The sequence below is a fragment of the Lissotriton vulgaris genome, chromosome 10, assembly GCF_964263255.1.
Source record: "Lissotriton vulgaris chromosome 10, aLisVul1.2, whole genome shotgun sequence".
In the NCBI taxonomy this organism is placed as follows: domain Eukaryota; kingdom Metazoa; phylum Chordata; class Amphibia; order Caudata; family Salamandridae; genus Lissotriton; species Lissotriton vulgaris.
The window spans coordinates 367,189,378-367,213,944 of record NC_141698.1 but is presented as its reverse complement, the minus strand read 5'-3'; the positions used below and the strand labels follow the sequence as shown (position 1 = coordinate 367,213,944).

The 24,567-nt window shown below is 44.8% G+C and overlaps 1 protein-coding gene across 2 annotated transcripts in view; it reads left to right on the top strand.

Moving 5' to 3' along the window:
- Positions 1–5,347: 5,347 nt before the first annotated feature.
- Positions 5,348–24,567, top strand: part of CAPN15 (calpain 15) — a 374,161-nt gene continuing 354,941 nt past the window's right edge. Inside the window, exon 1 of one of the 2 annotated variants that reach the window (XM_086941170.1) lies at positions 5,348–5,473. The gene's annotated coding sequence lies outside the window, so the exon portion shown is untranslated. The remainder of the gene's footprint in view (positions 5,474–24,567) is intronic. The other variant, XM_086941172.1, reaches the window with a different exon arrangement.

Below are 24,567 nucleotides of genomic sequence, written 5' to 3'. Positions count from 1 at the left end.
TCATTGTATATCTCAGAGTTCTTCATATAGGATAATATGTAGTTTAGATCAAGGAGAGTACTCCTCACGTCTTCAGAAGGGGTTCCGTTTCAATTGAGGAACAACTGTCTTCTGGAATTGGCCTATATAATTTGTTATTTGGATTGATTTTTTGCCCTGAAGAAGTCATTTGGGTGATTGTACCCTCTGACGAAACACGTGTTGGCACTGGTCCTTTTGATCTATTGGCTACATTCTGTATGAACTTGATGAAGACTGTGAAGAGATTTGATGTATGAAGAGAAAAGAAATGGAAATTAAAGGAATTTGATTCGATGAACTTTGAAAGAACACTCATTTGATTGTGGCTATCTTTTCTCTTGGAACAATATAAGAACTGGCATATATGTGCTCGGGAACAATTTATTTTTTGTTATTGAATTCTCTGTTTTCAGAGGACTCCTTTGGGGACGCAAGTGGCCGCTTTCCCCTGTTCCCTTGAGCCATCTTAGTAGGAGAATATTAATTTAGTTGTAGTTGCGCAAGAGCTACCCAGCCACTATCTGTTCTGCAATGTCATGGACTACACAGTTTTCACGTACTGGGAACACTTTAAATATATAATACAAGTACATGGAAATGAATGTTAATGGGGATTCATTTATTTCAAGGACTTGTGGCAGCAGAGTGAAGAAGAACTATTTTCCTCTAAATATTCCGCCTTCTCCACAGAAAACTGAATGATACTCAGCCTTCTAGTGTTCTCGTGTTTTTTAGAACCTGGGAATATTGGGAGCTCTAGTGAAGATAAGAGTGGCAAAGGGTTAACAATGGTGACTATATACATTTTTCTCCAACATTCCAATACTTCTCTTTCTATTTCTCTTTATTTAATTTAACACATTCTATCCTCAAAGGGTGGATGTTTTATTTGGCAGTAATGTCATTCTACCTCTGGCTATACCTGTCATTACAGGCCCTCTCTAACTTGGATAGCGGGCCTTTAATGGTTGTTATAGCCTGTACAGAAGGCTGCAAATGTTGCGAAATGTCACTAACCATTCACAATGACACATGATCACCTTGAGTCAGGTCGATTTGAACTCCAGAATTAAGCTGAATGGGTGCGTGTTTTGTACTACAGTGAGTGCTTGCCTGTGATGCTACAATGTCAAAGTCACCCCCAGTCAGAGATCTGAGCTTAAATCAATTGTTTTAATGCCATTCCGGTTTGGACCCAGCACATGCAAGTCAGTCTTGACCCTGCTCCCCATGGGAACAATCCAGACCAAAATGCCAGGCCAGATCCTCCCTGGACTGTAAACAAGCATCTTAGGATCAGTTTCAGGGTATCAGCCCTCATCAGTCAGGATAGCCTGCATCCAGTAGCATGGCGAGCACAGGACCCACCCCTGGGCATACCTGTCCCACTCAGGGTGACAAATACAAAAAGAACAATTGTTGGATGGAATGCTTAACAGTGCACACTCATCCCCAGTCAGAGATCAGGGTCTAAATCCATAGTTGTTTTGCTCACGGCGCCATTCCCGTTTGGACCCAGCAATATGCAAATCAGTCTTGACCCTGCCCCCCCCATGGGAAAAGAACAGTCCAGCCTGAACTGCCAGACCAGGTCCTTCCTGGACCGGAAACAAGCATCCTAGGACTGGTTTCAGGGTATTGGCCCACATCAACCAGGATAGCCTTAATCCAGTGGCATGGAGAGCAAGGGTCACTGGAACCAGGCTATATCTACCTGATGAGCCCATAACAAGCGTGAAACCGGTCCTGGCTTGCTTGTGTTCCAGTTCAGGGAGGGCCTGGCTTGGCATTTCGGGCTAGATTGTTCTTACTGGAGCAGGGTCAAGACTGATTAGCATGTAGCTGGGTCTAAACTGAGGTGGCATGGTGTGTAAAATAACGATGGGATGCGGTCCTGAATAATTACCAGTGGCTGGGATTAATTCAAGCATTCCATCCATCACCTTTTGTATACTTTCAATATGCCGCCCTAAGTGGGATGGATGTGCCCAGAAATGGGTCCCGTGCACACTGTGTTACTGCAACCCAACGATATCTGGCTGATGAGCCCATAACAACGGCAAAAGCGGTCCTTGAGAGCTTGTGTTCCAGTTCCGAGAGGGCCTGGCTTTGCAGTTCAGACTGGACTGTTCCGATTGGAGCAGGGTAAAGAATGATTTGCATGGAGAAGTGTGGCTCAGGGGTTAGAGGCAGCAGACCCGGAAGCTGAGATCGGTCCTGGACCAGGGTTCAATTCCCCGCCTCGGTGGGTCTTGGGCTAAAAATTCCATGGACTCGATAATTCTCGCTCCGGTGCCTTCTCGACTCACGGGTTCACACTCTGTGACTCTGGGCAATAGCTTGCTTAATCTCCACAACGGCCCCTCGCGGCGGGATGCCTGACTTTCACCTTGTGGATACCTGCTGGGGCTATCACACAGGGGAATATCAGGACGGGTTCCCTAAGCAAGCGCCGGGACACCCACTGCGGGTAGCTGTGCGCTATATAAGCTCAACTACATTTACATTTACATTTACATATAGCTGGGTCCAAACTGAGTTGGCATGATGTGCAAAATAACAATGGACTGGGATGCAGCCCCGAATAATTACCAGTGGCTGAGATTAACTCAAGCATTCCATCCATCACCTTTTGTATACTTTCATATGCCTAGGCTTCAGGTGACTGTGTTGTTGATACCTCAAATCCCTGCTCCGTGCTTGATAGCGCTGGCCCAATAAAAAGGATACTAACTTGCATGGCACCGGGTCACACTGAGACCCAGAGTAGGTGTGTCTTAAGTTGCAAACAGTGCGTGCTCCAGACCACCAGGCCTCAGTCAGACTTAGTATAGAAGTACCTGTGGAGCCTGGAACTGAACATTGAGCAGGTGCCAAAATCTCTAGGGTTCTATTCAAATGGTAGAAATGTGCTGTGTAAGTGCAAATATAGCATGCCATCACATTATTTTTCTCATGGGTGGGACTTCAAGAGTTGAGGCTGCCCATCCGTGTACTATGACCAAGGGTGTAGGAACAACTGGGAGGAGGGGGGATTGTATCCTCCGCCCCTGGGTTTTGGTGTGGATGGGACACAAGGGACAATATCCCTCCCAGATTTTGTAGTGGAAATTTAACATTACACAGTGGCTGACAGCCAAAGTCTCTCTAAAGCCACATTGAATATCACCTAAGTTTCCTTGAAGGGATGTAACTGAAGGAGTAAATTCAGTGGGGCTGCTACGACCTCTTTGTTTTGTTAATTCTTTAATTGTGGACTCTGAGGGGTTGAGACTGCTCTAAAACCACTCTGTTTGTCAAGCCAGGAAAGCCAGCAGAGTAAGGGAAGGCAGGAGATGCTATTTTAAGTTAGGGTTATTGCTGGCTCAGCTGAATTGAGAAAAAGTACATTTTAGGAGAAGCTTATCACCTCAAACACAGCAATTAAATAATTAGCAGAAACTAAAGGGTCTTGAAGACCTGTCAGTTTGGTCCTCGGGTAACAGCTTTCCAAAGAGAAGCTTGGGAACTGTTGCATGTTCTTTCACTGTGTTTTCTATTCAGTGTCTGTGAAAACATTCCAAATAGAAAAGAACACCTTTCAATCTTATGCCTATGCACATGTATAGAGTGTTGGTTTGGTTTAAGGTGTGATAAGGGTATTTATTGAACTCCATATGCTAAAACTAATTGAATAACAATAACTGAATAACAACACAAATCACAAGCCTGTGGTGTTAAAGGAAGAGGAAAGGCTGTATCCCTACAGTCTCTGAACTGCACAATATACAATCCTGGGATCAAATCTTAGCTCCTCCACTTGACCAAATTGTGTGATTCATGCCTCCTTACTTTATTACACCTTGTGTCATTTTCCTTAACCATCCAGTATGGGAGCACATTGTAGTAACTCAGCACATGATCTATAGTCTACAAAAACCTAACTTATGGTTAATATAGAATACTTTTGCTTCAGTAATAACATGGACTATATGAATAGAGAACATGAAAAACTGACACATTTTGGGTAGCCTGTGACAAATTCTTCAGGGCACGGGGGTATTCTTGAATGCTTCAAGTTTTAAAACAATATTTATGCATGCCAACATTTTCAAACTGAGAAGTGGGAGATTTAGAAAAAAAATGGGTGGAATGCATTTTTCGATTGGCTTAAATTGCAGCATCAGTGATTTTAGGCATGAGACACCTAAAATAAACCCAAATTTTGGCTTCGTAAATCGTGAGTCTCCATCTGAATCGGGTCTATTACCATGTATGAATATTACTTTCAATCAGTGCTTTAAATGCAAATATAGAAGTGCAGGTACTCACTATTCAAAGAACCTGTCCGCTTCTGAGAAGTTTTCCTTCTTTCCCATTATATGCATGGCAGCAGTGTTGAGAAGTGCGGATACTCTCTCTTTCAATTTAAAGAAGTGCAGGTACTCAGTATCAGACATCACCTGTCAATTTAAACACTGCTTTGAATAAATGTCACTCAATACAGTGATATTATCCAATGCACTTAATTGTAACACCTAGAAATGATGACAAATATTTTTTTACATGTTTAAGTCCTCTTCATATTTTCTTACGACATTTGTTGCTTGATTTACATCTTTTGACACAATCTACACCTCTTAAGGGCTGCCAATCGTCCCTCTAGGAAGTCAGTGTCTCCTACGCCCTTGACTATGAATGAGGCTATTTGTGGATAATGCCGCCGATAAAGACTATGCATGTTGGCACTTAAGACAATGACCTCCATGCTCGTACTCGCATAGGTGAACCGCGGCTTATCCTTGAAGATTAAGGCCCGGGCAGCATCCTGCACCTCCTGCTGTCACTGTGCACGACTAGATGGTGCCGGTACTCCGGCAGTGTCACCCTAGACCAGCAGGGGCCAGCAGCAGTCAGAACATTGATGTCCTGCCGTCACATCCTCCTTTCTCAGTGTTCCCCGTGCGTCATGGGCATTGTAGTCCAACACACTCTTCTTTCTCATAGGGGGCAGGTGTACTCCGTTCCGCCATACCCTGCGATAGCTCTTGACTTGAGACCCACGGGGCAGGTTCGTTATTCTGCACCTACAACATCGTCTTACCACCAAGTATACCGAACTCCCCATTAACGAGTAGTGTTACTTAGAACTACAAACGCTGCGCAGCCTTCCTCGGGTGACGAGCAGTCTCTGCCGCACTTCCGTCTTTGGCTTGCACTGACCCTTGGGAATTGTAGTCTACTGGAGGTATTCCAGACGGTGGTTGCGCTTTGAGCGCAGCGCTGGGAGTGTATTGCCTGGCGGGCGGCGGGAGCTGCTGCGGCGCTGACGTAGGATTCAGTTCCTGGACTCCAGGAGCCGCCGCTCTCCGTGCTTCTCATTGAGCGAAAGCGGCCCGAAGCTGGGGAAGGAGAGTCTTGCTGGCCCGGGACAGGTGGGGGACACCGGGCGCCGTGGAGGCAGGCTGGCCAGGTGAGGGGTCTCTGTACTCGGGGCCGGGGGAAGGGCGGTGATTTGGGTGCTGAAGGGAGGGGGTGAATGGAAGAGCCGGGTGTGTGACTGTCTGCATGGGGAGACAGGGGTCCGAGGGTGTGCACTGGATACCTGCCGTGGACCTGGGAAGCTATGGTCTTGTTGTCGGATCAGTGGACGTTGAAGTGCAGGGAATGTGTGGCAGCTGCGAGGAGAATCTAGGGCAAGGGTACTGAAGGGGGAGAGCAAGTGATTGGGGGCGAGTGAGTCAAGGCAAGAGGGATCAGGTGGGTATGAGTCAAGGAGGGAGAAGGACCTGAGGGTCAATGGAGCTGAAGGAGAAGAACGAGGTCAGGTGAAGTCATTGGACGCGTTTTGAAGGTGAATAAACCGGACAGCTGAGAGGCCAGGATCCGAATGGGACATGGTGCTGGAGGGGAAGAGTGTGTTGGGCCATATGAGGTATGAAGGTGGAGAGGAATAACAAGGGTCATGTGGTCGGATAAGAGGGCATAGAACTGAAGGTGAAGTGAAAAGTTTGAGGAACATGGGGCAGGTTTATGTCACCGGCAGGGCTGGAAGTGGGATAACATTCATTCTAAGATCCCATAAATTTTAGGTCAACTGGTGGATCATGAGGAGTGGAGGATTCTACCTTTTTTTATCTGCTTAATGAAATTGGCAACAAGGGCAAATGTGATAATGGATCTACCTTACTTAATTGGTCAAACACAGGATTCATTATAAAATATCTTATGGGTGTAGGGCAACCACTGCAGTTATCTGTGTGTAACCAGCAATTTCCAGTAGTAATATAAGGGTAAGATGGTGAAGGCGCTTGCAGGTCAGCTTCAGGGGTAGTAGACATGATGGGGCAGGCAGATCAATTAGGTTTTATGCCCCACAGGGTGATGCTGCATAAACTACAGATGGTATTCGGATGTCCAGTGCGTAGTGGGCAGATCAGGGAGCTGGTAGTAATCTTGTCTCTAAGAGTCGTTCGATTCCCTGGAATGGTCACATCTGTGGGCCGTTCTAGAGAAGATGGAATTCGGGGGTTCCTTCTTGTGGTGGGTCAAACCTGTTCTACCAAGATCCTGTGGCCAGAGTGAGAGTAAATGGTGTACTGCACAGAGACCTAAAGATTAGGAGAGGCACCAGACAAGGATGCCATTTATCCCCGCTAATCTGTAGTATACACCTTGACAGAGAGGTCCCCATCCAACATACTCTCCCCGCTTTGATGGGAACCGGAGGGGTTTCGGTGCTTGGGGATCTTTGTCATGTCAAACCAGAAGTATTTTTTCAGGCCAATCTGGGGAGGGTTCTAGAGGACTATAAACAGGACGTTGGCCACTGGCAGCACCTCCCTCTGTCCTTTCTGGGTTGGGCTGATCTGTTTAAAATGATTTATCTCCTAAAGTTCTTGTATGCTCTTCAAAACACTCCATATGCTGTACCAGAAAGATTCTTCACGGAGGTGGATTGGGTTACAAGAAGTCTGCTCATGGATGGGGTAGCCCCAAGGATACCTCTCAAAACACTGACTAGAAAGACCTGGGATGGGGCATTGCCTTGCCTGATTTAAAACTATACTACTGGATAGCACAATTAGTAGTGGCAAATGACTGGATATTTTCAGAACAGGTAGAGCCCTCCCTAATGGTGGATAGGAGAGCAATGGATCACCTTGGGCACTAGCGTTGCATATATGTGAGACAGAGGCTGCGGGGACTACCGGTGCCAACGGCCCAGGCACTCTGGGTATGGTGAAGGGCTGAGAGACTCTTGGGTTGGAGGGGACGAATCACGCTGGTGACCCCTCTGTGGGAGACGGAGGCACTGAAGAAACTTAGGAAGATTGTGGGTTATAAAAAAATCAACAGCCTGGGAATATCGACTGTGGGGGATGTGCGGCAAGAGGGCAGGCTGATCACTTTTCAAGAACTACAAACAGAATATGAGATATCAAGTAGCCATTCACCTGGCCTCCCTTAGGGAACATTGAGAATGACATCTGGGGATTCTGGAAGATGACGCCTGGGGTGAGGCTGTTTGATGTCCACATGTGGTGGTGGTAAGGGCTGGGTTTCTTTTGGCCCAAATAAAGTTCCTTCACAGGGTGTAGCTTGGGAGGGAACACCTTTACAAAATGGGACAGTGTGAATCGGACCTCTGTCTTTTGGAGTGCTGGCGACTAGGGCCGCTACTCCACACTGTGGGATTGCCTGCTTGTACAGAAATGCTGGTGTCGAGTCAAGTCAAGGTTAGCAGATGTGGAAGAGATAAGTGATTGCTTAACCCCACAGCTATTGACATTGGTGATCTGTGGAGCAGAACCTAAAGAAATATACCCTACTGTTTTGTAATGTGGGCCTAGCAGCGGCAAGGAGAGACCTGGCCAGGAGATGGGGGGAAGTCCGGTCCTGCCGATGCTGCAAAAATGGGAATCGAATCTCATCTAAAGCATGAGAGCAGAGGAACTGGTTTATAGGTCTAGAGGATGCCCCTGGAAGTTTGAACGAATTTGGAATCAATGGCGAGACATGGTAGATAGTGGTTGATGGTGGAGAAGTGTGGCTCAATAGTTAGAGCGGCAGACCCTGATGCAGAGGTCTGGCCCGGGGCCAGGGTTCAATTCCCGCCTCGGCGGCTCTTGGGATCAATTTCCCCGGACCTGATAATTCTTGCCTCTGTGCCTATTCTAATCATGGGTCCCACTCTGCAACTCTGGACAATAGCTTGCTTAATCTCCACAACGGCCCCAACAACGCTAGGATGCCTGGCTTCACCTTGGGGGTGCCCAGGAGTGGGCACTTCACAGGGAAAGGCCAGGAAGGGTTCCTCAGCGGTATTCGTACAAGCGCCGAGATGCCTCATGGTGATTTATGCGCTATACAAGTACCATTACATACTTACACATACATGGTCAAGGACCTCTAGCTAAGGAGCTTCCGGGCCAACAAGAGTTCTAGATGTAATGTATGTAATGTATGTATACTTGTAAAGCGCACTGTTACCTCGTTACGTAGCGTCCTGGCGCTGTATGCCGCTGGGGAACCCGTCCTGGCTTTCCCTGTGAGAGGGCACCCCCAAGGTGAAGCTAGGCATCCCCGGCGCTTCTGGGGCCGTTGGGGAGATTAAGCAAGCTATTGCCCAGAGTTGCAGAGTGGGACCCATGGTTAGTGTAGGCACCTAGGCGAGAATTATCGAGCCCGCGGACATTGACCCAAGACCCTGCCGCGTCGGGAATTGAACCCTGGTCCCAGGAAGACTTCTGCTTCAGGGTCTGCCGCTTCTAACCAGTGAGCCACACTTTTCCTGGATGGCCGCCCTAGGATGTGTGGGCTGAGCCGTACCCCGGAAGAGGGCGAGGGACCCTTAGTTTGAGTAGCGATTCTGGTGAAAAATGGATCTTGTGGACTGTTGAAGTGTTTTGCATAATGCTCTGTACTAATGTTGTTTGTCAAGTGTTGTGGGAGTGGGGAGGAGAGAGTTCCTGTTAGTCTTTGGAGAGGATCATATGTCTGCGAATCATTTATTGACAATGCAATGCTCCTACTATATGTTTAATATGGAGTAAATGCCAATTTAAAAGTTATTTAAAAAAATAATAATGGTAAGATTATTTTAGTTTTATTAAAATGCAGCGGCTGGAGTGACCTATGTGCAGCCTAGTCACAGGTCTGACTCATTAGAAAACAGCACAAATGGGTAATGTGCCTGCTGCAAAGCGGAAAGTTTACAATGCAGGTGACAGATTTGTATTGTATTTAGACAGCTAAGTAGGTTCCTCCTTTTGTTTTTCAAACCCTTGTATATCCTGTAGGTTACAAGTAACACTTATGATATAGTTAAGTGAGTTATGAACTGCATCAAGGAACTGCAAGCACAGTACAAGGCTCAAGTGTAAAACGCTATTGCTTTTTGTTTCTCAATCTTTTGTTATTCTCACATAGCTAAAAAAATGTTCCTTTGGGTAGTAATAATCTCTTATTGGCAATAAGTAGTTGTATATAATCGTTAGTGGTGTAAACATGCGTATAGACCCCTCTTATAGTCCACACCTACCTCTTACAGTCCACACATACCTCTTACATACATTGCTTGGAAAACTCAAAAGCCTGCCTCCAAATCATAGTTTACTTCTTCAGCAAGTGTCAAGTGACAACAGTCCGAGTGGCTGCTTCCTCAGTGGAGTTGACATCAAGGTGTTTGGTTCCAATTAGCTCACAGTCAGGATGAGACTCAAATAAAAGAAGTACTTATGGCCCTTTAAGTGAGACATTTGTGTTGTGTTCAGCTGGAACCTAAAATGAGAGCACTTCCTCATCCCTTGCAGGTTGCTGCTCTGAATGCAAAGCAGACAGTGCGGGCACTGCGGAATGTGCTCCAGTGTCCGTAAACTGCATGTGACTAAGTTATCATATTTCGCTGAAGCTGGGCTGGATCTAGGTTAGTACTTGCTGTCGGATTCAGGACTCACCTTGGTCCTGAGCATTTTCAGCACTTGCTCTTGGGCCAAAGAGCAAGGGAAGGCTTGGTAGGGGCTGGGTTTGAGCTAGATGATGGTAGCTATAGTTTGGTGGGACATGGCTTTTTCTGAAAGGCAGCCAGTGGAGAACAAGGATCTGATGGGTCTAGGATTAAAATCGAGAGCCTGATCTTGGGTGTAGGTTGAAGGGATAGAGCACAGGTCTGGTAAGCAGCTTTAGACAACTCGATATTTGGAAATTAGTATGGGTAGCGTTGTGATATGGGAGTGAAGAGGCAGGGAAGTGAAGGGGTAAGAGTAAGGTTTTCCTGTGTAGCACATGATGAAATCCCATTGGGAACATGTGGGAAATGAATGCAGTGGTGCCTGACGTTCGCCAAGCTGTCTATTTTCCTCTGCATTCTACACAAAATGTTCTTGAGTGATTGATGGGAGCTGGAGATGAACTTGTGAAAATCTGTCCATCCAGCTATCGCCTCTTTGAAGCCAACACCAAAAGATGTGTTTATAGAATTGTAGGGAAGTTCTAGGAAAGGAGGTACCTGCAGCGTAGTGTGACCTAAGCCCATGTACAGAGTTTTTTCTTCTGTCATGAGTTAATTATTTATGGTTTTTACATTTTTTGCAGATGGAGCAACACTCCTGAGACCTGGTGCATGCGTTATTTTTTTCCATGTTGTTGTTGAGCTGGCTTCACTGTCGGGGTCTAAAGTAAACTTTTAATAGTCAAAAAATAAACAGTGCTACAGGGATACAAGACATTAATTGCATGCTACCCTAGTGGGGAAGAGCTGAGCGAGAGTTGTGGAGATCTCGAAGCTAGGTGTTGTCACAGTGAACTAATCAAGGGATGCCTCATCCAGAGACAATTGTGGAGACAACTGTATACATTTCGGGGCTATGCTTAAAAGGCTTTTGCGCTGTATGGAATGAAAGGCAAAATAATTCAGGGAAGCAAAGAGTTGGTGGTGTAATTTTTCAGGAAGCATGGACTTACTTCTTAACGTGGCACAAGTTCTAACCATGGCTGGAAGAAGAGACCACCAGGATGAGTCGGGGTTAGGGTTTGCTTCAAGGAGGGGCCCGCGGTCACTGATAGCACTCCTGTTAGGAGTCATCATAAGGGAAAAGAAAGGGCCATCTGGATAAGCCATTATTTTAATGAACCCTCTTTATTGGCAAATATCGGCATAAAATGCTAAAGCAACATTTGTAACATGTTTTTCCACGTTTGTCTCTTCAAATTGTCACTTAAAAGGACATTCCGCAGTTTTAGTCCCCCCCCTTTCACTAATTTTTACTAGTTATTCTGCACTTCCCTCCCCCTATTCCCGACTTTGTATCAATTTTATTAAATGTTTTTGGCATCTGCCTCAGACTTTATCCACTGAAGGTACCAGAATGCGACAAGTAAATAGATAGTCCAGCCACCCATCTCGCAACACTGGGGGCAATTTTTTTCCCTCCAGTTTTGTGCTATTTCTCGTTTCACCAAAACCATCTCTAAATGCAGGAGGGATTTTTCAGCACACGTGGACCATTCATCCTGATAAATGTTTAGCAACAACAATTTTATAGTAAGTTCAATACCCAGAAGCAGCTGGAAAATTGCAGTTTTGCCTTCCCTTCTCAAAAGGGACAGATTATTCATCATAACCAGACCGTAAGGAGTAATTCCCCTTTCTGTGTCAAGCACCTGAGACAGTTTGGAGTGCCCCCCCCCCCCTGTTCTTGCGCCTTAGGCACTTTGGAGTATAATAGACTATGTGTAATTTTTTTTATTTGGATGAGGCAATAACCAGTGGCTATCACTGCTTCCCCTGATGTCTTTAAGGTTTTAAGGTGAGTAGTCATTCCTCGTCTTCCAAAGGGCCCGGATCAGCTTCTGGGGCCAGCCTTAACACCTCAAACATAGCTGGAGTGTTTATAGCAAGGACCCCATAAACCCTAAAGATAATTCCCCTTTCTAACATTTGTGATGTGGTGAGCTTGGCGCCAGGCAGTTACAGGCTGGTACCTCGCCAAGGTAGCTGGGGTCTAAATGAGGCATGTCTGAGTTGTAGGTAGCAGTAGAATTGTGATTGCTGCAACTCAAATTCTTATCGGAGCTCAATAAACGATTTCATCTGGCTAGCTGAGGCTCACAACATGGAGATTTCCTATTTATCCAAAGTCTTGGAGAAACAGATTTCCATCCCATGGTGTGGTCTCTTCATAATGGTTGTTTGCCTATTACATTTGTAGGAGAGAGGCTTACCATACTTTCAGTACTACTTTGGTTGCCCTGAATTACTGGGCAATGAGGGGCTTGGTCCCACCATAGAAGTAGTGAATTGGGGTAACTTCAGCCATTGCTATAGTTTGGTTGTATACACCGGATTCGATCCGAAGCTACAGAGCCATTGGTTGATCACCATTATATGGGCAGCTTGTTAGTATGTTGTGAAGTCTTACAGGGCCAATGAGCAAACATCTGTGGATTTTAAGCATTTCGTCATTGCTACCTTTGGAGTTCCATTTTGCCATAGAGTGGATCTTGTTAACGAGGTGATTTTTCTTTGGGAGGGAGAAGGAAGCAGGAAGGGGTCATTTTGAAGGACATGTATTGATCTGGGTATTGCTATCATCTTGATCAAGTAAGGCCAGCCTTGAGTGAGTCTGTGCAAAATCCAGTGTCCACCGGTCACTCCTGGTAAGCTGCAATCCTGGGGGCCACGTGACCTCCAGAATGTCCTCCAGCAAGCCCTGAGGTTGACCCTGGCCTGTGTATAAGGTCTGTGATCATTGGAATCACTCCTAGCATAAGGCCACCTTTTTAGTAGAAGTAGAAACCACAGTGGTTGAGCCAAGTCTAAGCAAGGTCAGGTGATGACCAGGCTTTTTGGCGGTCTTCAGATTTTGGGTAGAAGGGCAAAGCATCAAGATGCACCAAGCTCAGGGCTAGTTGGAGACAGGTCTGGTGACCACCCTGGTCAGTATTGATTTCTACATATGACTGGTTTAGGCACTTGGCATGCTCTTTGTGTTGGTATGGCTTAGGTCTTTCTGCACCATCCAAAAAATAAAATTGGCAGCCGTATCACACAGAAGCATCTCTGGTGGTAAAGCAGAACTTAAAAACGTATGCGAGCCCCAAAGTAGCTTAAAACTGAAGCCTGTTGTTTGACAGTATAATGACAACCAACTGTTGAAGCCCAGCTATACCATTCCAGTTTACTAGCTTCCCGCTTACCAGCTTCTGTACAAATGCCCCCGCGTTGTGCTGCTTCTCCATTCACACCACCTATCTGATGAACTCTGGTTGTTTTCCAAATGACACTAACCATAGGGGTTTATTTTTTTGCTGTCTGCTGATCAACGCAGGCAAATATGCACAGAAAAATCTCGATGTGTGTAATATGCTTAATACAGCCAGGCACATTATGTGTAAACAATTGGGTTTGTTTGTCCAATGCTTACTTCAGACCTTAAGCTCTGCAAAGTACATTGTGCATGCGTAGGCTGACATGCGGACTGCATCATGCATTGCATATTCTTGGCGTCCTGTTTGTTCCCTGCACGTCACAGTTAGACTGCAAACTCTGCACTATTTGCCCTGTGTTGTGAACCTGGAGGAATGAGACACAGACCGGAAGGAGTGGTGCGTTCTCAGTCTTCCTGTGAATGGATTCCTTTTGGGATATCCTGACATGTAACATGATGTTCTGTGAAACCAGGCCATCCAGTGACCAAAATACATTATTGGGCTTGTTTCCTCCTAATGGACGATGTGGATGCATGTGCACGAGGCAGATGCCTTGCTGTGTGTGCGAATCATTGGTACAGAACTGAAGCCACATTTCTTATTGGCGGGGTAGGTAAGGTTGGTTGGTGGGCACATCTTCATTCAGAATTCAGCTGGACCGTAACTGTGCCTTGGAAACTCGAAGGGAGATTCTGGATCGAAGCATGTTGGTGCAGAGATTTTGGGGGTGTTCATGTGACTCACGTCAGACACAGCAAGAAAAGATATATTTTATTGTTTCGCTTATTTAGATTTATAGTAAAACTCAAAATACTACAACTAACAGTAATCAATCAATTGTACTTTTCATTTAAAACAATGTTATAGAATTTAAAACATTGACATTTATATATAATTTTCATATAGACTTCATACTTTGAATAGTGCTTGTAACTATCACTATGACACGTTTTTATCTTAAACACTTACAAGAAGGTGGTGGGGAGCCTCAGAATCTACATTAGAAAATGCTTCACAAACCATGTAGCTGAAAACATAAGCAAACCAGAAGAGACGATAGAGGAAACAAATAAGCGAAAAATAATGTGGCGAATGGTAGTGTGGGTTAAGCAAGATTAAAGCTCTATGTGTCTGGGTGTCAACATTGGACGTACATACTAACTTCGCCGGTGTCCAGTAGTTTTTTGTGACTCCTGCAGCGTGTACTGTTTTGCCACTCCGTTTTATGTGACTCCCTGCAGCGGGTACTCTTTTGTGACTCCCATTTTATGTGACTCCCTGCAGCGTGTACTGTTTGCGGCTCTGAGAGACGCCTTTAGGCCGTGTTCTCGGTTACGAGTGCGCACAAGAGGCCTGCTGTCTCTCACGTACACACTGGCTCCTCTGTAAGTCATTTTCGTGGTGTGGCAAGCAGCAGAGCGTGGCCATCCTTAAAGGGGTGCTGTGTGTACACACGGGGCAGGTATCCGAGTCTGTTGTTGGACACGCCTTGGGCAGGATGATGTTTTCAGGGGGATTAGGCCTTCTAGCGCGAGAAGTACCAGCATGGCGGCAAAGTTCAAAGCCAGCCACCAGCCTGTTTACTTTAGATTGGAGTGCGCTGCCTGCTGGCCCTTTTCAGCGCACGCACCCCTCTTCTGTTTTCATACCCGGTGTTGCCATGCTGTTGAGTTCACCCGCACCCATTTGTTATCTGCTTGAGGCAAAATGATGGCCTAAACTAAGAATGTGATGGGCCCCCCTCGAGACTCCCGTATCTCACAGATCTGCACAGCCTTGGGCTGAATACATCCTCCCCCTCCAAAGAGCTGCTCCCCCCCCCCTCCCCCCATGCGCCCTATAGACTGCAGGGGGCCCAAATCTACATTATAGAGCTCAACTGAATTCCCTTAGTGTCCCACTCCCCACATTCTATGTGCAGAATTGCATCACTAAATGCCTCAAAATACAGCATGACTTTCTTAAAACACTAGACTGCAACTCTATACTTTCCCCATGAAAACAATGTTAAAAAAGAAATTGGGTGAAGGTCCGCCCTTGCTCCCTGACCTGCAGTTCATTCTCCATGTAAATTCTCTGCAGATCTAATTTTGGCATAGCATGACTTGGTATTAGAACAAATCATTTCTTGTTTTTTTCTCCTCAAATGAGCCTTGTAGTGAATGATCCTTCAAAGAAAAGCTGCTTAAAATGTTACCTTAAATTTTAAATTGTGAGCTACTAATCAGAGTTCAAGTTATGCAAGGATGACTTTGCACTGTTATTGTCTTTATGAGGGACTTCCTTGACATTTAACAATCAACCACTGCTCATATTTTATATTACTTATATTTTTCATTGCTCGGTTCTTGCTGTGTGTGTAAGGTTGCAAAAAACACAGTTGATGGATGCTTGATTCTGGTCTGCGAAAGACATGGCTTGGTAGTTCGGGCTGGACTGTTCCCATGAGGCACAGTGTCAAGGCTGATTTGCATATAGCCATTGTCTGACCTAGGGTGGTGTGGAGTGCAAAAAAACGATGGATTTAGGCCCATATCTTTGTACTGGGGTGAATGTAAGACATTGTTCTGCATTCTGTCCATCAACTGTGTTTTTTGCAATTTTCACCCCGAGTGGGCTGGGTATGCTCAGACGTGAGTCTCAGGCACTCCACATCACTGGAGTCAAGCTATCCAGGCTGAAGAAGGGTGATAGCCAGAAACCGGTCCTTGGATGCTTGATTCTGGTCTAGGAAAGACATGGCTTGGTAGTTCGGGATGGACTGTTCCCATGAGGCACAGGGTCAAGGCTGATTTGCATATAGCTATTGTCTGACCTAGGGTGGTGTGGAGTGCAAAACAACGATCGATTGAGGCCCAGATATTTGTACTGGGGTGAATGTAAGATATTGTTCTGCATTCTGTCCATCAACTGTGTTTTTTGCAAGTGTGTGAGGTTGGCATTTGCCACTCATGATTTAAATCTCTTCTCCATACGTTTTCATGGTGCTTTGCATTCCACAGGTTTATGGTACAGGTTTTGAGCAACTTTTCAGCAGTTTGGAATGTTATTTATATATAGAGACCCAGTTGAAGGCATCGGCCGAAATGCGTCAGTCACATTCTCTTTATTTATTTAGTGCTTTTATGAACATCTTGGAGTTTGCACTCAATAACTAAAAAAGAAAAACACATAACAAGAAACGGAATCCATGCTGCTGTTCCATGCTGTGATGCTGCGTTTGGTGTCTTTGAAGTTGAATGCTATGAAGGAGTATATGTGTGTGTGTGTTTGTATATATATATATATACATAATGTGTGTGTGTGTGTATACGTATATATGTGTATATATATATATATATATATATATATATATATATATATATATATATATATATATATTCTGCTTCCTGTGTGAAGATTCAGTTAATTTGGTAATTGCTTGTGGATCTGCCCTCCCTAGTTGCACTAGACTAGCAGTCTAATCTTAGGATACAATGTGTGAAATTGTTTTTTTAGCTCTTTAGCCCTGCTCTACCTTTATATTGGGCTGTACAGAAAGCAACAATGTTCAAATCTAGCTTTGTGAGTTCAGTACACATTTTGTGCTACAGGTACCAGTCATGATCAGCAGATTGGGTTTTGTCAGCCTCTGTGGTCGGCAGAAAACTAGAATCGGGTGCTCTGTTGATTAAAGTGAACCCATTATAAATAAGCCTCCCAGGTTTCCTTTTTTCCAGGATTTTACATATAAATACAGATGGAAAACACTTAGCTTAAATGCCTGTATATTTTAAAGTGGAAAACACAGAAATCTGATGCTCTTAAATATCTTGCCATCACAAATGCTATCCATATTGACAGCATAATTAGTTTAAAATTTGAATATAACTTCTAATGAATTGTAAATAGCTGAACAGGTGCCATGAGTACAAAGCTGATGTTTTGAAGCTAGTTTAATTGTATAAATCTGCTTAGGGCCCCAAAACACTATTGACTCAAAAGTGCAAGAATCAGTGGAATGTTAAATATGTATGTACATTTATAGTTTCCTGACCAAAAATGAAAATAAGCATACATTAGTTTGTAAATGTCAAAATAAAACCCATAAAACTGCGGCTAAATAAATCACTATTACCTTTTGTATTGGTGTTGGGAATGCTTTTAGCACATTTGCAACATTTCCAAGCTTGTAAAATATGTTTGAGTCAAAAGTTTGTGAAACCCCGAGTAGGGAATTTTTGATTTATAGATTGCAGTCACTTCTATTCAGAGGAGGAAAAAATGCTCCGAATTGAACTATATGGGCCCGAGTTGCACAAATAAACGTAAAATAACAAAGAATATCTCAGATGAGCATAGTTGGACATCTTTTGGGTATTGAGAAAAAAAAGTATGCTTGGAATTGTGTCCAGTCATAGCCTTCTGTGCGCAATCCTTGGAGGGTTTTTTGAGAAATCTATTTTTGGGTGTTGGGGATAGGTGGAAGGGATAGGTGTTTAACTTATAGGCTTATGAAGGCAGACACTGCTGACCGTCAAGCGCCGACCTCTTTGTGCAGTGACACTTGTTTTTTTGCTCCCTTCTCTTAGTGGAGAAAATATTTTTATCCTGGGAGAAACTCCTTCCCCCACATTTTAAAGGGGTTTACTCCTACCCTTGACAGGAAGAAAATTACAACTTTTCTAGGGTTGGAAAGGGATGGAGGCAAGTTAGGGCATGTTTGAGAGTTTTCACATTTTCAAGCCCTACTGCTCTTTTGAAACGTCCACTGCCCTTTCTCTACCTGGGATTTACTCCTGTAGGTTTGTGAGCACAAGAAGCCCTCGGGCTGAAGTCAGCCCCTCCCTAGGTTTCTTGAGTAGGGGTGTTTTTTTGTGCGGAGGGTTATTGTACGGCATTTTCTCCCTCCGAATCTTATTGTTCTTTTTATTCCCAAAGACTAATAATATACGTCTTTGAAGATGTTCTTTATCTGAGCCCAGCCCTCTGAGCACAAAATAACTTCCCCAGTGTTCTGAAAAGGCGGCGTTTAACGAGTGCGCACGAAACACGGTGTTCAGACGCGACATCGCTGCCCTGTCACAGCAGCGCTGTTTTTGTGACTCTTTTCCCTGGTTGTACGCCTTTTGATTTGTTGCCGCTGTTGACATTGGCTTCCCTGTGCGTGGGCGCTTGTGTGTGTGCAGCTGGCTCGAGGGAAGCCCGCCCCTGGGCACGGTGCCCACTCTGGATGCAGAATTGTGGCACACCACCTTAAGGGGCTGTGCGGAGCGCTGGTGTGTATCCCCTCCTCACACATTTTCTTACTGGGAAAAACGAGTTTCTGCGGAGGGGGAGATTTTTTGCAAGAAAACGGGTCTTGTTCTAAACTCGAGAGATAAATGGCTAAGAATGACCGATTTTGAACAGGCCATAAGAGGGCCTAGATGCAGCGCCTCACCGCGTTGTCATTTAGCCAAAGCGCTGTACTGTGTCATAACAAACTATTTCTCCTACGTCACAAAATTCTCATTTTATTTTTTATGCTCTAGGTGCCACAGGGCAGGTTTGTGCTCCTCACCGACATCCCACGCCGGTGCTCTGGGGGTTTTATTTTTGCCGGAGGGACCCAAGTTGTAGCACGTTCTGTACCCTGCAAAGGCATGTCATCCAGATGCTGACAAACTCTTGGCGAATGCCCGGTTGCCCTGCTCCTTCTATATTCATTTAAATGTTCATATTGTGTCTTCAATTTGTATTTTTTCATCTGCCATGAGCTGTTTGGAACGAACCAGACCAGTCTCACAAACCAACTCACACATTTCTGTTTCCCGCAAACCACCATGCTATGGGTTTGAGCAGTGCACAAACCACTATTTTAAGAACCTTCCTAGCCAAACCTGCCACATTTTTAAAAACAAAACACCACACCAGCTTAAGTTCAGCGTTAAAATATTGAATGGTCCCTCAAAAACGTATGTGTGATGGAGTCGCATTCTGCTCTGCAGCATGTTTGTGTGGCTAGCAGAATCGGAGGGTCGAAGCTGTTTCTGTGCATCAAAACAAGACTTGGCAAAACCACGCCTGCTTTGGGGAGCACGTTTATTCCGAGCACCTCTGGTTTGTATTTGGTCATTTTGGACTCCAAATGGGTAAATAATAATTAAAAAAAAAAAACAGTGCAGAGAGATTATGTCTCAACAATGGTGACGTCTTTCTGGTCTCAAAAAGACAACCCAAACTGGGTGGGTCAAAACCATGCAGATTACCAGCCCATTTGGGGCTGAAAGTTTTATTTAGGGTGCAGTTGCGGAAAGTTTTGAGGTCCCGCAAACTTGGGGATGCAGTTTGTAACAAACAAAGAACAGGGTCAGTCATGGGTATAACAGGAAAAAGTGGCGCAGGTAGGGGCGGGAGCGAGGAAACCCGTTTGGTCAAGGGGCATGTGTTGGAAGTAGTAGTTTTGTAGAAGTGTCTGGTGGTAGCTGGAGGGGAGTGTATTGGCTTAGGTGGTGTGACAGAGACCTAAAAAAGAACTGGCTGCATATGGAAAAAAATTGGTAGTTAGGAGCGGCAACATAGTGTAGAGTACAGCTAAACAATGAAGTCGTTGTAGGCAATAACAGTTGTTAAAGGTCCTCTTCTGTGCCTATAACAAGGGAGAAGGCATTTAACAATAATTTGTTCTAAAACAAATAGTGATAAACAGAAGGGCAAACATTAGAATGCTGGAGCAGATAATCTATATCAATATTTATTGGGCCTGAAACACTTTATTGTCTTCCATGGAGCGCTCAATATTCCTGTGTTAATTACCCTCCCCATAGCTATGGACCTGAGCTGCAGGAGGGAATGCATAACGAGGGTGGTTAATAAACGGCTGCTATTGCCCTGCAAGTGAGGGCTATAATGCTATTGACGCCCACACATGTACACAAACACCCAAAATATGGAGCACTGCCGGAGCATGAGCAGTCGCTCACCTGAATGATCTCCATCCTCCCACATCACCCTCTGTGCCTCTTCAAACTGAGCTGTCACTACGCAGATGGTGTCTGGGCTCAAGCCCTTGCATGAAGTGAAGCACAATCAGTCAAAGAAATATGAAAAGGAGTTCAAGTTTTTCGACTTTTCTTTGGCTAATTGGGCTTCTTTTCTCCCAACACAAGGAGAAGAGATCGCACAACAATCTATTACAGGCAGCTCGATTTGGAAGAGGCAGAGGGAGCTGTGTGGGAGGATGAAGCTGCCAAACATTCAGGTGAGAGGCCTATCGTACTTCTGCAGGACTCCTTATGCCCGCATTGCGGACGCTGGGAGCTAGACTGTCCCTTTGTGACCTATAAGGGTAAATCTAGCCTGCGAAGGAAGCATATTGATTGGCTGACCAGCGGCATGCATTCTACTCAGTGTGCTAATACTGTGAAATTGTCAGCATGCCTTCATACAAATTATTTTAAGAGGCTCAATTTCTAGTATTTTTCCCCATTTTTACAAGCCTTTTATCTCCTCGAGAATAAAACATGTTTTGTTCTAGAGAGAGTTAGCTGCTTCTAATAACTACTTGATCTTAGCTAGGTACAGGACTTGCTTTCGGGACTAATGTCTACAGGTTAATGTCTCCAAGTTGATTATGCTGTTTTCAGATGTGCAAGGAGGATGCAATTTATGGAATAGGGGTTTGCAGAGGTGCACAGAATTCATTGGGTTACCATTCCACCTACTCAAACAGCCCTTACCCGCCCTACCCCCCTCTGTTGCATTTCAGTGCTACCAGAAAAGTGAAAGTGCTACTGTGTGTAGGATAATCTTTCTGCCACTCAGTCTGCATGGAAAATACCATAATCTCTCTAGGCCACAAACCAGTCCAGGAATACTGGTAAACATATGAGCCACTACGATAAGGTTAAATGCATTCATGGCCCATGTTTGATGCTCAGGAAAGCTACACTGTGGACGATTGGGGCCATTATTTCCTGGCCCGATGGTTAGAGCAATAGTTTCCACGGCTGGTGGAATTGAGTTCAAAACCTATCAAAAAGTTTGCTGAACTGCAACCAAGATGATAGTGAGCACCATAAGTAGCACACCATCTGGGTCCAGTGTACCGTCTATTGCCCTATGTTTTTGTGACTTGCACTTTAACCTGTGGCTGCTCCTATGAGACCACCACAATTCATGATGGACAAACACTATAAAATAGATGTTCTCGATTTATGAAAGTACAATGTTATTTCATTCACCTACATTAGCAAGTGCACCTTTTTTTTTTTACTGCATGTAGTGCACTAGTGTCTTTGCCTTTGTGAGGTGTGGTAAAAGTGGTCTGTGAATGCACCATATATTTAGTTCTCGGATGAAAATTGCAAGTGAAGCGCTTATTTATCTCCATCTTGAAAGTGACTTAATATTTGTGTATGTTTTAATCTCCTCCAGTGATGCCTGTTTTTTTGCATCCTGTTTATTTTTTGGAGCCTCAAGCAGCCCTAACATGTAAAGTTTGCAAACGGTCCATAGTATCGCCTGTGAGAGGATATGTCCCTATGCTAATTTCTAGGAAGTTTGCAGTATTTCTTTATGCTTTGGCCAGTCGCTGGGTCCTTGATCCTCGTTACACCTAGTTATCTGTGTCAGTTAGGTCTTTAGTGGGGCAGCATAAAGGCGCCAACAAGTTGTGTGGTATTTGATACATCTGCCCCGCTTGTTTCACAATATTATCTTACTGTTTCATGTAACTAGGGAATTTCTGCTTGCGCTCATGCTGCTTTGAAGTGGTTTCGGAGCGGGCAATCATCTGCTTGATTCAAAAAAGGAAGGAGTTCGAGGAAATCAATTCAGGAGCCGCTTCCATGAATGCAATGCCCTAATGTTCTCCTGCTGTGAGGTGCTTGTTTTCCATATATCCGCCATACCTGGTGCATTATTGGCCTTTATCTGAGCTTACCTGTTCCTACCATTTAAAAAATCAGATTGTTCGATCTCCGCAGTGTTTAGTCACAGGGGCATTGCACGTCGTGGAATCTTAAGCATGCCAATTGTATCTACCTTTCTGATTTGCATCATACCGCCACCCTTTTTTTTTTTTTAATTCAGAAGTTTTTTTTTGTTTTTAATTCATTGAAAGCGCAATGTTACTTTCCCATTTTACAGATCTTTGGTCGCCAGGCTTTCTAATTAATGTCTTGTGGACAGGATGAGCAGTGGCGTCTTAATGCATTGGGCACGCTGGGCAGTTGCCACACAAGCATAGGGGGCCGCATGCAGACCAGAATAGAACACTGATTTTCCGTTAAACATTTTTGTTCCTGGGAGTGGTTGTGTAGGCAGGGCCCAGTGCACTGCTTTGCTCGGGGGCCTATAATGCTGTTAAGACGGCCCCGAGGATGAGCCTTGATAACCACCTTCTCCTGCAAACTGCAAGGACCTTTTCATATTCTGTCCTTTTTTCACAGCCCTTTCGTAGAGAAGCGGGTCCAGGAAACTTTCTGGTAAATGCTTTCTTGCATGTTCATTTGTCCTGTTGTTTGAAGAGAGAGGCTGAGCGATCCGAGTGAGTTTTAAGGGCCGTTCTGAACTGAATGAGGTTCTCGAAGCAGCTGGGGACTCTTAAAGAGCTATACGTTGAATCCGCCCCTGTGCAGAGAAAGAGCTCACTGAACCAAGGTTTATTGCCATTTGGGCCTGACCAGTATAAATCTTTAACTTAGTCATTAATGGTCTTGCAGGTATATGTTGATTAATTTTCCTTTGAGGAAGGATAGATCGTGTGCAGCGAACAGCTTTAGGGCCTGAATAAGAACTTTACAATCAGTGTTTCTCAGTGGGGCCAGTGGAATCTACCCACGACCAGTTAAATATTGTCCATTTTGTTTCAGTTTAGAAAGTGGTGTGCATACTCTGTTCAGAAGCAACTGCATGTCTTGCGCCAATTTATTAGGCAAATTAGCATACAATACATTACAGTAAGTAATACAAGACCGAATAGGCATTCCTATTTGTTTTTCAGTCACGTGTTAAGGTAGGATACACTGTTTTTGTGCCTGTGAACACCATTTATTTTTTTATTTATTTTGAGAGTTTTATATAGCGCGAACCAGATCTTTGCAGATATCAGAGCGCTTTACAGTGCATACAGAACAGGCCATTAGATATGGCGAAATTGTAGGTAATAAGTGGGGTGGGGAAGGCATAGGAGTGCGCATAGTAAAACAGTTACATCAATAATGCAAGGGGTACAAATAAGTGAAAGCATAGATCGTCAGGTAAATCAAAAACACAAGTAAAACAAATAATCGAAGGGATCTAACAGCTAATACCGACTGGTGCAGCGACTTTGAACACCGACGTCAATAGCTCAGGTGTATTTAGCCATGAGAATGGCTTTTACTTCTTTCTTAAAGAGTGTGCTGGATGATAAGAGCCTGGTTTCAGGAGGGAGTGAGTTCCAGATCCTGGGTGCCATTCCTGAGGAGGAGCGTTTATAAGTTTTTTCCTTCCGGAATCTTCGAGGTTTTAGCAGAAGATTGTTTGTGCCTCTAGTGTTTCTAGTGCCGCCAGAGATTGTCAGCTTCTGGGTGAGGTATGCGGGTGAGCTTAGGTGTACAGCCTTGTGTGTCATGCTGGCGATTGTCAGATGTATTCTGGCTTCAAAAGGCAGCCAGTTCAAGGATTTCAAGTCAGGGGAGATATGCGAGTGTTTTTTTGACCCAGTGATGAGCCTCGCTGCAGCGTTTAGAGAAGCTCTTAGAGGTGCAGTAGAAGTTAGAGGGAGACCGCAGAGAGTGATGCTGCCGTATTCTATTCGGGGAATGACTAGTGCTTGTACTGCAGTTTGGAAGTCTTTGGCAGGGAGGAAGGGTTTAAGTCTCCTCAGGGTATTGATTTGGTAGTTCGCTCCCTTAGTTGCCAAACCGATATGTTGCTGCATGTTGAGATTGGTGTCGAGTCTTATGCCTAAAGATTTTGCTGAGTCCACGATGGTGGGTTGGACATTGAGTGCAGTTAGGTGTTTAAGCCAAAGTTGAGTGGAAGAGATCTTCGCGGGAGGTGAGATCAGAAGGAACTCTGATTTCAGCTCTGCTTGTTATTTGAGCTCAGATATTACCCTCTTGGTCCTCTTTGGCCCATCGAGATAGATGGGAAGCCCACTGTCACTGGCTTGTTCAAAAGGGGGGGGGGGTCAATGGTTGAGAAGGGACAATTCAAGGAAACATAGTCCACACTGAGCCCAGGTCAGATTCTTACAGAACATTTGTACTGGTGACTGAAGGTATGTTTTCAGGATTCTGATGGGCCAAACGTGTATTGTCGCCGCATTTTAAGCAGCAGAACCACTCCCTAGACCAGTAAGTTAAACTCTCTGATTTCACCAACATCTTGATGCTATTTGTCCTT